The sequence below is a fragment of the Ailuropoda melanoleuca genome, chromosome 4 (assembly GCF_002007445.2).
Source record: "Ailuropoda melanoleuca isolate Jingjing chromosome 4, ASM200744v2, whole genome shotgun sequence".
In the NCBI taxonomy this organism is placed as follows: domain Eukaryota; kingdom Metazoa; phylum Chordata; class Mammalia; order Carnivora; family Ursidae; genus Ailuropoda; species Ailuropoda melanoleuca.
The window spans coordinates 96,917,655-96,932,685 of record NC_048221.1 but is presented as its reverse complement, the minus strand read 5'-3'; the positions used below and the strand labels follow the sequence as shown (position 1 = coordinate 96,932,685).

Here is a 15,031-nt window from a genome sequence, read left to right as displayed (position 1 = left end):
GAGAGCCCAGAGTGCTGAGGGGAAGGCAGGCTTCCCCAGGCCAGCCGCCATGACTGAGGTGGGAAGTGGACTGGATGCAGCCTCTGAAGCTAGCCACACCCAGTGTGCCAGAAGGAATGGACAGAACAGGAGCTGAGCAATGCTCTGGAGAGCACTTTCGGAGACTCCTCTGACAGCAGCAGGAATGTAGGGGAAGGGGGGTGGACAGGGAGAGACTAAGGCAAGACGACCAGAGAACACAGGACAATTAGGAGCCTCTGGTCACAGTCCTGGCAGGATGTGTGGCCTACAGCGGTGATAAAAGGGCAGGGACAGATGGGAAACACTTGTCAGAGAGAGGCACCATGGCAGGTTGGCTGACAGGCTGGCATTTCTCACTCAGCTGTGCTGGGTTTGGTCCTGAATCCCCAGCGTTTTTTGCTTGGCTGATTATCTCTCTGGGGCCAAACTTCCAATTAGAGATCTCCTAGAGCAAGCAGCTTCAGTAATGCAGTCTTCCCTTGTGACGTGCTCAGTCTGAAAGGTCTAACTACTCCCTTGTGGTCCCCTCAAGGATGTTGTTACTTGGAGGTTTTCAGGAACACAATGTTCATGCCTCAGCAGCAATAGTGTGACCTTGATCATTGGTATCTGAGGGGAAGCCAGGAGCCTAGGAGAAAGGCAGCATGGCTCTCAGCCTTCCCGTGGGGCCAGGCACTGCTTTGGGCACTAGCAGGGGACACCTGAGGGGCTCGTGTTCTGCAGAACAAGGCCCCCACCCCTGCAGTTCAATTAATACATTAGCCAGCAGGTTCAGCCTTTCTTGAAATCTTATGCGGAGGCCAGCCCCTCAAGAAGGCTGATAATGTCCTTGTACAGCAGGGACACCCCAGTGGTTTTCTTGGTACGACCACCTGAATGAGGTGAATAGTGCTGTCCACAGCAGCAACTCCAGTAAAAAGTTAAATGAGTCTGGTTAGACTCTTTACATGACACTGATGACCTGGAATTAACGTGAGGAGAAAGAGAGGATGTGTGAGAAGTCAAACTCTTGCACATGGGAGTTAAAAGTGTCTCTTCCATTTTGCTTCCTGGGTTGTCCTACCTGGATCTTTTGCCCTGGGTTAGCGGCCACTTGGAAGGAAATGGGGAATGTGTTGGGTGAATTTCAGGAATCTTGCTGTTGCTTCTTCCCCAGTGGTACACAAGTACTCTAAGAACTAAGAGATTCATTTTAAAAAATTTTTTCCTGATTCAAAAAATGAATCCTAGTTTCTTAGATTTGGAAGAGACATCTGAGCACAGCCAGGCAGCGCTGGTATTTGAAAAACAGGGGTCAGTGACCTTAAGGGGGTGAGTGGCTTGTCCTGAGTGGGTTACCCCATTTTGGTGTCAGGACTATCTTCCCAGCAGCAATCTTTTATAATGTCTCACTGAGGTCTGGATGACTTCAGAAGATTACTGTTGACCTCTACTTGCATCCTGTGCCATGGTGTCTTACGAGATTCAGTCAGGGTGATTGTGACCATGGTGCCATTCCTGGCCTGCTCTCCTGCTGAACTTTTGCCTAAAACAACTCTTACAAGAGGTTTTGGCCTGGGACACCTGAGTGGCTCAGTTGGTTAAGCGTCTGCCTTTGTCTCCGGTCATGATCTCAGGGTCCTGGGATCCATGTCGGGCTCCCTGCTCAGAGGGGAGTCTACTTCTCCCTCTCCCTCTGCACCTTCCCTGCTTGTGCTCTTTCTCTCATTCTCTCTCTCAAATAAATAAATAAAATCTTTTTATTTTTTTTTAAAGAGATCTTGGCCCCACCTTCCTTTGGGATTAATGGTCATTGGTCCGCCTGCTGAGGATGGCAGAGTGCGGGGCATAGTCCATTCTCTGAGGGAGCGTCTCTCACTAGCCCCTTAGAAATCAACTACCCTAACAGGAATAGAAGCGAGGTGATTAGGAGAGCTGTGGTCTATAGGCATGTTTGGCGGTATTCATCAATCATTTATTGAGCATTAATTGAACACCTACTATGTACCAACTGCTATGCTTGCTATTTCCAGAGTTAGAAGGAGTCAGACCTCTGACACTGCAACTCTCCGCCTTTGTCTGAACTGGCAAGCTGGATGCCCATTTCAAGGTTCCCGTAGCACTTTGGACATGCATTTATTAGAGTTTTTATTTCATTGTATTGTAATGAAGTGCTTCTCTTTTTCACTAAACAACGAGCTCTTCAAAGGCAACTCAGTGTCATTCATCTTTGTGAACCTTATCTCTGGCGAAGTGCCTGGCATTTCATTGATGCTTAACAAATTTACTTTGTAGGGATGGATGAAGAAAGGAAGGAACGTGAGTCTAAGCCCATTATGTTATAATCACTTGATAGTTGTCAGTGAAATGTTCCCACTGAGGGTCTAGAGAAATGTCAGCCCTGTGGCCATTTGAGATCCCAACAATGGGGGGAAGGACAATTGAAATGTCAGCTGGTTTGAGCCATGTGCCAAGTATCTCAGGGTTATGTTTGGTGGGAGTGCTTTCCAGCTAAGTTCTGGGAAGGAACATGGTATTTATTTAAGTGCTGGCATCTGCTTAGGCAAACAGGAACACATTCTGCCACCTCACTGCATTGGGACTGGAATTTTGTTCTCTTTTCGATGGCTGAAACAATGCATGGCATTGCAAAACCTTTCAGATCAGTTGGCTTCCCCAACGGCTTTGTCTGCGTCAGCGCAGAAGCACACAGCAGATCATGTTTCTGTGTTAACAAGCCTGCAGAACCTGCCTTGGGATGAGAAATTGGGACTACAGAGGAAGTGATGGGGGAATTTTTCAGGGCCATTATCTCAGTGCCATAATCTTTAACACATTTCATGTGAAAATATTGCCTGGAAGATCATCAGAACTAAAAATAACACCATCTGTTTGTAGGGTGGTTTATAGTTTATAAAATATTTTACAGTCATGGTCTCACTTTCTTTTTCTGCAACCACCACTCCACTTTATAGATGAGGAAATTGAGACTTGTTAGGGTTTAATGACTTCACGCATTAACTAGAAGATTCCATGTGGCTGTTAGCATCACAAGAAATTCAACAATCCTTCCCTCAACCTTGGCACCCCCCAATTCCACCAAAACTGCAGAATTGCCACTGTGACCAGAAATCTCTTAGAAGCCAAATATCACAGATTCTCCATTTTTATCTTCTTGCATGACCTCTTTGTAACAAATGACCATGTAAACTACTCTCTACTTCTTTTTTTTTTTTTTAAGATTTTATTTATTTATTTGACAGAGATAGAGACAGCTAGCGAGAGAGGGAACACAAGCAGGGAGTGGGAGAGGAAGAAGCAGGCTCACAGAGGAGGAGCCTGATGTGGGGCTCGATCCCATAATGCCAGGATCACGCCCTGAGCTGAAGGCAGACGCTCAACCGCTGTGCCACCCAGGCGCCCCACTACTCTCTACTTCTTAAGTCTGGCTCCTTTGGTTTCTGATGACGGTGTTCCCTCCTGGTTTTTCTCCTCCATCTTAACACCCACCGTTGCAGTGTCATTTACTGGCTTCTTTGTCCCTGTGCATCCTATGAATGCTGGTGTGCTCCAAAATTTGGTCTTTGGTCCTTTTCTATTTGCACTCCACACTCTCCTAGGGGATTCATCCATATTCGTGGCTGCAGCCATTCACTCTACAATGGTAGCCTCCCAAATCTCTCTTGCCAACCTCCATCTGAATTCAGAACATATATCCTATGTGTTTCCTGCGTCTCTCCCCCTGGTTGTGCAATAAGAACTTGAAATTCCACAAACTAGATTGTTATAATGTTGCAGGATTGGATCCACCCATTCAGCAGAACATGGGTCTTCGCTTATTCAAGTTTCCATTATTGCTTTCAGTAAAGGAACATTTAGTAGTTTTCTTCACATGGGTCCTATATATTTCAATAAGTGTTTATTTCTAAGTATGGTCCATTTTCATGACCCTTGTGATATGATATTGTTTCCATTATGGTTTATAAATGGCTGCGCTGGTTGAAAGCTGTTGACTTTTACACATTTGCTTTGAAACCACCTTCTGAAATCTCTAATTTACCTGTTTTTCATCTGATTTTTTTTGGGTTTATAGATAGGCTATCATCTGCAAATCATAATTTCCCTTTATTCTACATTATTTATGCCTCTTATTCCTTCTTCTTAGCTTAATTGCACTGGGTGGCATGCTTAGAGCAATGTTACTGCTGGTAACAATGGTCATTTGTGTGGTTTCTGACTTCAATAAGAACAGACCACTTCTATTTTTCATCATTTAATTTAAAATCATTTCATAATTAAATATATACACTTTATATTATTAATGGCATAGTATTCTATCTCTATTATACATTAGCAAATGATGTGAAATTTTTATTATTAAATGTCTTTTAGTTATCCAAAGAAATGATTATAAATTTTTCCTCCTTTGATCTAGTTATACGATAAGGGATAGTAAGAGAGTTCTTAGTATTGAATTATCTTTGTAGTATATTTTATTTTTAGAAAGAGTCCATTTAACTTAAGAACTTAAAATTTTATTCAGCTCAGGGACTACATTATAAATTTATTAATTACTGCTTCTCCTTCTAGAATTCCTATTATACTGTATTTTATCTCCTAAACCTACACTCTCACATCTCTTACATTTTTATGTATTATATGCATATCCGTATTTTCCTTCTACGTTTTTGAATTTCTCAAACTGGACTTGTGAATCTTTGATGTGATTTTCAGTACTATCTAATCTGTTATTCACAGCTACCACTTGCAAATAAAAATTTTAAACTCAAAGTCGAAATTCAAAAATCTGTAAGATAAAGTTACATTTACAATTTGTTAAATGTTTAAGAGCAATATTTCTCCCTAAGAATACAAATCCATTTTGTTTTGCTTCTGGTTCTCTCTCACTTTTTGGAGTAAGCTTCCTTCCGAGGAGAACATGTGCTCTAATTCTCCAGATTCATTTCCTTCTTTCAAACTGCTGAACTATTTCATATATCTGCTGATTTTTCTGTTTGCCCAACATTCTTGAGAAAGTACTATTTAGGGTTGTGAATTACAATGGTTTTGTCACAGATCATGGGGAGACTTACTTAAATCTCAAGTCCATTGCTGCTATAAACATTGGGGTGCGGGTGCCCCTTTGGGGAAAAAAAAACTAAATAAAATAAATTGTAAAAAATCTCAAGTCCAAAGAGGAGACTGCAGCTTTAGTTGGCTGTGAGAAGTGGGAAAAGGCTACAGCCAGACACATCTGCACAAGAGTAGCTCATGTGTTGCTGAGGGATCCCTTCCAGTGTGTGGTGAAGTCCGTGGTTTTCTCAGAACACCACAGGCTATGCCCACACTTTAATAATTATCTCACCTCCTAAGACTCCCAAGATCATCTATCAGCTCCCACTGTATTTTCTGAACATTATGAAAGACCATGCCTTTTGTCTAATGGCCCCATGAAGTCCTGGCCCTGCTTCTCAAAGTTAGGAGCATTTGTACCAAGTTAGAACTCCCCTTGGCCATGGAATGTGGGAATGTAATGATGACGTAAGGCAGACCCCTGGAGAAGTCTTCTTTTCTGTTGTTGCCATAGGTTCCAGCCTTCCAATACTTCCTCTACACCCTGCTCACGGTGAAGGCCCTCCAAGCTTGGAAATGAGCGATTGCACTCTTTACTGCATGCAGCTACCACCTGGACCAACCTCTCCATCATATGTGCAGAATTGGGGACATTGATCCACAAGCCAAAGCAGACTACTAGCACCATATTTTCCCAATATATTAGGCAGTAGAATGCTGTAAGTGTGTGGTCTCTAGAGCCAGATTCCTTGGGTTCAAATACCAGCTGTGCCATGAGCTATGGGACTGATGGACTTAGTAACCTTCCCTGTGCTGTGGTTTCTTCATTTGTAATAGAAGAAAATAATAGCCCATCAGTGTGGATAATGATATCACCTCCCTCATGGAGTACTGTGATGCCAAACATTCCAGACAATGTCTTGGTCAATGTTAACTAATACAAAAAGTGTCAACACTTGGGATTTTAGGAAGTCACCCTTCCCTGATTTTTCTCCTTTTTATATTTGTTTGGATATTTCCATGAAAATGTTAGAAAGAGATGAGTTAAATGTGTGGGCTCAAATTTCCATCTCGTTCCAGAAATTCTAAAGTAATTGTTCTGAAATGAAAGCTGATCAATTCAATCCCTGATTTAAATCTTTGAATGGTCATCCATACCAAAGAGGGTAAAATTCAAATTTATTGGGGGGATTAACAAGACTACCTGAGATGGAGCCTGCTTTCTGGCCTCTCCTCTAACCTGGTCCTCTCTTACACCCCAGGCTCCAGCCCGACCAGACCTTCTGGCTCATTCTGGTAACTCACACCACAGGGCCTCTGCTCAAATGGAGCTTTCCACATGAAAGCCCTCCACCTTTCCCCTTCTCAACACCCTTGTGCACTTTATTTGCTCTATTGCAATTCTGAAGGCTCACTTCAGAAGATCATCTCCTCTAGGAAGCCCAGAATTACACCAACGCACCCCTCCTTGATATCCGCACTGCGCCCAATGCAAGCTTCTCTACAATGTGCCTGTGAGGCTTTACTCCCAACTGCAATAATTATTGCAATCAACTTGGGAGTTATTCAAAAATACAAATTATTGTTCTGGAAGATTCTAATTCATTAGCTAGGAGGGTCCAGGAATCCATGTATTTATAAAACAACTGAAATGATTCTGAGGACCAGCCAGCTTTGGGTTAATAATACATCCTCTCTGGTTAGTGTCCTCCTTTGTGGTTAGCGTGTCCTCCTGTCTGGCTATCTCACCTTACCCTCTGGTTAGCATGTCCTGCTCTCTCTACCGGGCCAGTGATTCCATTAGAACAGGCACCATGTCTTACCTGTCTTTTGTCCCCAGCACCTTGTCCACAGACCCTGTCTTGTGTCCACAGCTCCAGGCATTGAGAAATGTGTTACAAGAATGAATGAATGACCGAATCGCTTCTTCCCTAAATGCAGGAGCTTCCGGCCTCTTAGGTGTCTTCGTCCTTTCTTGCTCATTGCTTTTACCCACCCCCACTTGACTTTCAGGGACTTACCTGAACAGCTTAAATATGAGACAGGAGCCATTGTTTGGCAACATATACCACACTCATTCACCAAGCTCACTGTGAACCTTCTGTTTTCTTGAGAAAGGAGGCCCAGGAGATCAGAGGGACTATATTGCAACAGCCTTCTCCTGAGACTTAAATATTTGGCAACTTCAGGGCTGGCATGAGGATTGGCGTGAAGAATGAAAAAACTTAACAGCCAGGAAGCATGCACAAGCACTTTAAATGGACTTAATAGTGTGCTAGACAGGACATGGGAATAAGGCTGGGGATGCCAGGACTGAACCCATCTCCCCTTCGCTAGCCTCTACCTGCTGTGTTACTTTAGGTGAGTCATTAACCACTCAGAACCTCAGGGTCCTCATCCATAAAAGAGGGATAAAAATGGGTTATCGCAGTGTTGTTAGGAGAATAAAATGAAAGAGTATATATGAAAGCACCAAGTATACTACACTAAGTGTTGCAGCAGAATGGTAGAGAGTAGCCACAGACCTGGGTTCAGACTCCTGCTGGGACGCAACAGACAGTGGGGTCTGGAGCTGTGGGAAACTTCAGAGTCCAGCCTAGCAAACAGACCACAGTCCCAAGAGGTATGAAAACCAGACCATGAGAGAGACCAAGCAAGCTACCTTCTAGGATGTCCAAGAATCCTCGTGGGGAGATGGTGTAACACATTTCCAGCACATAGAAGTGCTCTTCAGGGAAAGGCTCATACCTCACTCATCTGTTGTCTTAATGCCTAGCAAAGTGCCTGAGAGACGACCAGTAAGTATTTGTACACTGAACAGTGGGAGGGCAAAGGCACAGCTTGACAGCATTTCTGCCTTGTGCTTTCCTACTTCCTTAGTCCTCCAGACTTTGTGTGATGGGAATAAGTTGATATTTACTGAGGCATGTACCAGACATTTAGTCCATGTCCCTGCCTCCATGCCTGGATGAGGTTAAGCCATCCCAGACAGAGCACAGCTCTGTCTCCTGTGCTCTTCTCTCAGGTATCCAGAGTCCACACTGTTACCCACCACCCCACCCCCACCCCCTGGATAAAGTCATCAGTGTTGCAAAGCACCTCTATTAAGGAGGGATTCTTGTTGGAGACGCAAGTCCTGTTTAATGTAGCAAGGAAAGTTATATAAAGTTCTGACTGCTTTCTGAGGAGGATGTGTCTTGTTCTGAGTTAGCTTTGTTCTGCTGAGACCCAATAGATGTGGATTTGCAAGCTGGGGGAGCTGGGCGTTTCCATATTCTAAAAGGAAAATGACTTGAGATTTCTGGGGCAATCCAAGAGGAGATGAAAGAGAAAGAGAGGGCCAACAAGACCATGTGAGTTACCCAGGGCCCGTCCTGTGATCTCTAAATCCCTAGTTCTTAGTAGACTCACCAACAAGTTGAGGGAATTTTGCATCTAGGTGACTGAGGAGGAAAAAGATATAATGTATGCATTTAAGAACTAGCCTCAACAGGAACCATGAGAAGAGAGACCTTGAGATTCTCCACGTATCATGGGTAGGGCTGAGATTATACAACTGAGAGTTTGATCCAGATCAGTCTGGACCACTGAAGGGCAGAGCAGAGTCTTCTCAAGTGACTCCTGGCACCCTCAGAATTTGCTGTCCTTCTTGCCAACACCACAAAGAATGTGCAATTAACATGCAACTTGGCCTTGTCCTCAAGGAGTATACCATCTCATTGTGCAGACAAGACATAAAGCCATTGGACACCAAGATTTCAGGCTGCACTTTACTTTTGGTAAAAAAATGATACAGGTGGGGCACCTGGGTGGCTCAGTTGTTAAGCATCTGCCTTCGGCTCAGGGCGTGATCCCAGAGTCCTGGGATTGAGCCCCACATCAGGCTCCTCCGATGGGAGCCTGCTTCTTCCCTCTCCCACTCCCCTGCCTGTGTTCCCTCTCTCGCTGGCTGTCTCTCTCTCTGTCAAATAAATAAATAAAATCTTTTTTTAAAAAAAATGACGTAGGTGATTAGAGAAAGGCCTTGGGTAGGGCTCCCAAGGGTCATCCTGAGTTGCGACATACAAGGCAGATGCAAGATTGGTTGGCAGAATATGGGAAGAGCCTTTTCAAGAGCTCCCTGTCAGAACCTCCTCAAACAGACCAGCCAGGAAGTAGCCAAGCAGACAGAAGCGGCTCTGTCCCCTGCTCGGAAAAAGCACAGGCCTCACAGGTCTGCCTGTCAACTTCGCAAGCAAATCTTGCTTCCTTTTTCCTTATGATGACTTTTAAGAATCATTTCTCCAGGCGGACATTTACCTGCCTCTGCTATTTTCCAAAACCAAACAAAAACAAGCAATAACACAACACAACACAACCCTTTGTTGCCACTTCCTGCACCCCACTATTATCTACATTTGCCCTTGGCCTTTCCGAATCACCTTGAGTAGGAGGCAGGCAGGCCTGGACCACCCACCCGACCCCTGCTCCTGATCAACAGATGTCTACACACAATACTGAGGAAAGTAGGCTACTTGACAAATTCCGAGTTGTACACTTCCAGGGGCTAATGGGTGAAACCGAGTGTTTCCCTTTCCACTGTGGCCTGCAAAGGTAGAGGTAGTCTTACAGAATCCAGAAAATGACTGCTCCATATCACAGGACTTCCATTTCCATTTTAATGGAAACATGTTGATGTAAAAGGAACAAAAACAGATTTCCGAATTCTAAGTTTTCTCTCCCCATTAACAACCTAGATGTGCATCTAGAATTAATGGGCTACATTTTTATTCTCATTTGTGAGGGTGCATTGACCAGGGCTGTTGTGTTACCTAATGTCCAGAAGTATTTACCTCTTGGCCTCACTGTTTTCCCCTTCTGAATGAGATGTTAGTATCTTGGCTGTGTCTCAAGTAAACGTACAATTCAGGTTCTTATTTCTCCCCCAGTGGAGCCTCTGAAATCCCTTATCTTCAGCTCAACAGGAAGGAGATTACTTTGTTACCAGAATATTGAACACTGATGATTTACTTGTTTATAGACGGGAGGAAGAAAGCTCTGAAATATTCAGTTTCATGTACAATAGCTCCGGATTCTCGGGGCGGGGACCCAGAGTGGCCGAAGTGCGTTGGAAGATGATGCTTTACAAAACATCCCCGAGCGGGGAGGAAAGGACCTAAGCCCTCGGGTCAGACAGAGGTAACCAGACCCGTAGCTACACCTCCGTGGCCGCAGCGGGGAGGCCAGCAGCACAGGCTCTCCTCTGCTGCTCTCATTTTAACAGAAAAACCACAGATGCTGGAGTTAGGCAGCCTGGGCTCAAATCCCACCAGATCCCTACCTCCAGCCTAATAGGCCTATTGGAGACGCCCCCTGTGCCCCAACTGCTCACTAGCAATGTGACCTTTGGCAAATCATTTAATTGTTTTGTACCTCTGTTTCCTAATGAGTAAAATATAGACAATAATACCTGGGTGATAAAGCCATTTATAGAACATAAAAGCCATGAAGAGTCCAGCACGATGCCCGGGCAGCCCATTTTTCAGACATCCCCTAATGCATGTTTAAACAAATGTTCATTTCATTTCCCTTTCCTTCAACTGTTTAGTGCAGGGGTGGGCAAACTAGGGCTGAAGGGCCAAATCCATCCAGCCGTCTGCTTTTATATATGAAGCGTCACTGGGACACGTTGTCTGTGGCTGCTTTCACCCTGTGACAGTGAGCTGTGTAGTTGCAATAAGACCATAGGACCACAAAGTCAACAATATTGACTGACCCTTTAAGAAAATGTTTGCCCTCCCTCCTCCCCCAGGCCAGTGGAAGGAGACTGGGTTTTAGAGAAACAGTGGCTCCGGTGTTTATCAGGTGTGAGGCACTGAGTGGGAAGTAAACGTCCTGAACCAGCCTCCTCAGCCGTCCAGTGAGGGTGGTATTCCCAGCCTCAGAGGGGCTGGGCTGAGCAGTCAGCAACAGAAAATAGATGAAGGGTCCTAGCACTATGGTTCATTCTTCCTCCTTTTCTTTCATTTCATAAATGGAGGGAAAGACAAAAATCATCATTTTGGAACAAGAAGAGGCCTTAGAAGTGATCTGCTTCAGCCTGGGATCTCTTCAAAATACCGATTTCTATGCCTCCTCCCAGAAATTCTGATTTGGTAGCTCTAAAGAAGGGTGATGGCATCCAGCTTTTGTTTACAGTTCCTTGGCTAACTGGTGAGCAGTCCGGTGCGGGAGGCAAGGATCTAGTCCACCCTGACACTCCACAGGGGGCAGGGGGCAGGGGGAAGCCAGTCAGCAAGCACGGGGCCACTGCAGCTTCCAAGGCCCCTGGTCCCCGGTGCAAGGCTGTCACTGTAGCTCGGAGAGAAGGGACAGCCTGCCTTCTGCTCATTCTTCCCATCAGAGCAAGGAAGCATGGTGGATGGACTTCCTAATGCCTGCGGACACTTCATTCAGACTCCTAGCAGCCAGTCCTGCCTGTGGTTCTTCTTGAGGCCTGAGAAACATACCCTTGAGGACCGAGGATGCAGGGGAGTATGGTGTTATCACCGAGCATCATTCTTCTGCCTGTCACTACTGACTATCCTGGGAGGTCGTGAAGAAGGAAGGCAGAAGGTCTAAGGCGACCCCAAAGCTGTCATGCACCAAGAGTGGCCTCTTCAAGGGGTAAACGTGGCCACCCTACTTCTCACCTTAAGAACATACAATGGCTTCCCGTTCCCATCTGGGTAAAAACACCTCCCCACCCTGCCCACTGCTGTGGAACTAGGCTACCTGGAGATTCACACTGCTTAGGAACAATATGACACTGGGTGCATTACTTAACCTCTCTGTGACTCCGTTTCCTCATATGTGAAATGTAGGTCATAATAGATTCTTCTTTGGGTTGTTATGAAGATTAAATGAATTCATATATGTAAAGCCCTTAAAAATAGCACCTGGTACAGAGTAAGTAGCCAGTGATACTAGCTGTTATCATATCTCACACCATTCTCCCTCTCACTCCTTGTGCTCCAGTACCTGGAACATACCAGTCTCTCTCCCACCACAGGACCTTTGCAAATGCTATTCCCTATCCCTCTCTGGAATGACTCCACTCCAATGTCACTCTTCAACTACCAGATCCAACTCACCTTGTAGGTCTCAGCTCAAATGTCACTTCCTCAGAGAATTTTTCCTGACCCCCAAGGCTGTCCAGATCCCCCTCATTATATAATCCTATGGCCCTTCTTCTTACTACAGCTATAATTGAACATGTATTTGTGGATTTAGTTGATTACTATCTTTCACCCTCACAAGACTAGAGCTCCCTAAGATCAGGGGTGGTATTTATGATCCTGCCTCTGCATCCCCAGCCCTGTCATAGCGCCTGGCTTATTCTAGTTTCTGTTATTTACAAGTGCTAAACTCTGGTATCAGTTGGAATTCACATCAGCTTAGAATAACTGAGGCCTGGTTACTATTTTTAAACACACAAAGGTTTATTCTATTACATAAAATAATCCCAGAGGGAGGCAGGTTGACATTGTAAGGATGCCAGAGGCATGCAAATGCTAGACTTACCTGAAAGGCAGCGGCCGGAGGAGAACAGGTATGATGGCTCTGTGAAACCATCAGACACCTGGACTCCTTCTCCTTTTGCTCTCCCACGCGTGGGCTCCATTCTCACGTTACCTCATCGTCCAAATTAACTGCTGAAATTCCAATCATTGCACCCATGTCTTAGGCAGCAAAAAAGGCTGAGAGGAGAAGGGAGAAAGGTACTCTCTCCTAGAACTCTTACACAGTCTTCCACTTACATCTGTTTGGCCAGAACTTGGCGTGACTCAAATTAAGGTTTTGTTACAGAGGAAGAGGGAGAGAACAAAAGTTTGGGTGGGTTAACCAGCCGGCTCTGCTCTAATCAGTGATTAGGTATCATGTCCGAGAGGATGATGAACTGGATATCTGATATATAAGGCACTGTGCTCAGAGACTCTGAAGGGGGCACTGCTTTCTCGGAGGAGAAGCGGATGGTATGTAACACACTGGATACCCAGAAGTAAACAAATGTAAACGCAGAAGACTTGACAGCAAAGACATGTTGGCACTAGTGGAAACTAAACCATTATTATCCCAGGTGTTTTAATGGACTCTGCCATCTCCGTCCTGGACCTTACCCCATCTCTTATCCTCACATCATCACCAACCCTCCCTTAAAGATGGAGCCAGAGAGAGATAGGCAAGAGTTGGGGGTGAGGGGATGGGGGTTTGGGGATGGAGAAGTAATTTTCTGCACATTACTTAATATCAGAATAACATTTCTACATGTTGACCCCACCATGTTAAAAAAAAAAAGTATCAAATCTGTTGAAGCAAAGGGTCCTATCATTTCAGGTGGGGAACCAAGCTTGGTGACAGGGCTGCAGTGAGATTCCAGGAGCCACTTGGAATATAAAGCATCCAGCTCCTTTTAAGACAATATGTCCTGAAGTAACCCATGGCCATGTTGGTCAGTCAGCCAGTCACCCAGGGGATTGCAACCACTCAGAGTAAATAGACCAAAAAAAAAAAAAAAAAAAAAAAAACGGAAGGAAGAAAGCAAGCAAGAAAGCAAACAAACGTTGAGAAGAGAGACCTCAAAGCTGGCTGTGTAGTCATGAAACAAACAAAGCCATTGAAGCTGTTCAAACAAATGTCTTTTATCTGTTTGTGACACCTGTCGCCTAGGCACAGAAAAGGTCCCAGAAGGTCACAGCCTTTCAAGTCTCAGTGGGAGAGGGAGAGAATCCTTTCACACACACCCTCTCCCAGGGCATTGCAAAGCTGAGCATAAATCATTGTTTTTTCTGTTTACAGTTACCATTATCAGGAAAATCCCATTTTAATGAATTTAATCAGCCCTCCAAATTGCTTTTTGGTAATAGAAGTTGATACTAATGAGTTTGTTGCTAGAAATCACTCTTCTGATCTTCTAAATCTGGGCACGAGATGGAAGGGCAGATGTCTCTCTACAGTGAACATCCATTGCCAAGGCTGGACCCCATTCCGCTCCTCGAAAGTGCTTCCCCATGACCCTGGCAGGGGCAGGGGCGGGCCTGTCTAGTCCAGAGGGTGGGCTCATTGCTGCAGACACAGGAGGACCTGTCCTTTTCTCCCTTCACCTCAAAATATTCAGGTGGTCATATCTAGTGGAGAAGAGCAGGAGAGCAGAATTCTTGGGCATGAAGCCATATGGGTACCTAAGAGTGGCTTTAGTTCTCCCCCAGCTGCACTAGCTCTTCCCTCCTATTTGCTGATCTAAACAGGTGACACTTTTTCAATTTTATCTAAAGTCCCCCTGCCTTCCCTCAACCCAATGTCTTCCCCTAGCCCTTCCAATATGGAAATTCTGGAGCCACCACTGGCTTTAAGTGCAAGTTGGCCTTAAACTTGACCTTAATTTTTCATGCTACCTTTCTGGGCCTTGGTGTCCTCCCACGTCTAGTCAAGGGACCAGACTAAACAACCTCTAACCCCCCTCCCCACCCTAACAGCCAACATAGTCACTGAGGTCCTATGTGCCATCAGTGTGCAAGCACCATGGACACACTCACCCGGTCTATGGCCCCAGTGGCTTCTAATTGTGAGTTACGGTTAACTTATCAATTTCCCCTGAGGGACTGTATAAACTGGCAGTTAGGACATCCTCATCTGCTGAGGTCCCTGCCTGAGCCAGTGTGGGCACCACAGGTTCCCTAGAGAGTTCGCCAGGTGTTCTACTCTGCCGTCATCCACCCCCCGTGTCCATGATCTCTTGAAAGCTCCAAAGGTGGCAGAACACACCTGGATGAGTTGCCTTTTTGCCTGTCTTTCCAGGGCCTGTCTGGGGAGTCTGCCTAACAATGCCTCGCTAGTAATTATAAGCCCTTAATTTTTTATTTTCTAATTTGATCCTCACAATGAGTACATGAGATGGAAAAGTGAAAGCCCCTGTTATGAATGTGACCCTTCCTGATGG

The 15,031-nt window shown here is 45.1% G+C and overlaps 1 protein-coding gene across 1 annotated transcript in view; it reads left to right on the top strand.

Moving 5' to 3' along the window:
* TACR1 (tachykinin receptor 1) overlaps nt 1-15,031 on the top strand; it is a 141,734-nt gene that overhangs the window by 45,224 nt on the left and 81,479 nt on the right. The gene's annotated exons all lie outside the window — the stretch shown is intronic.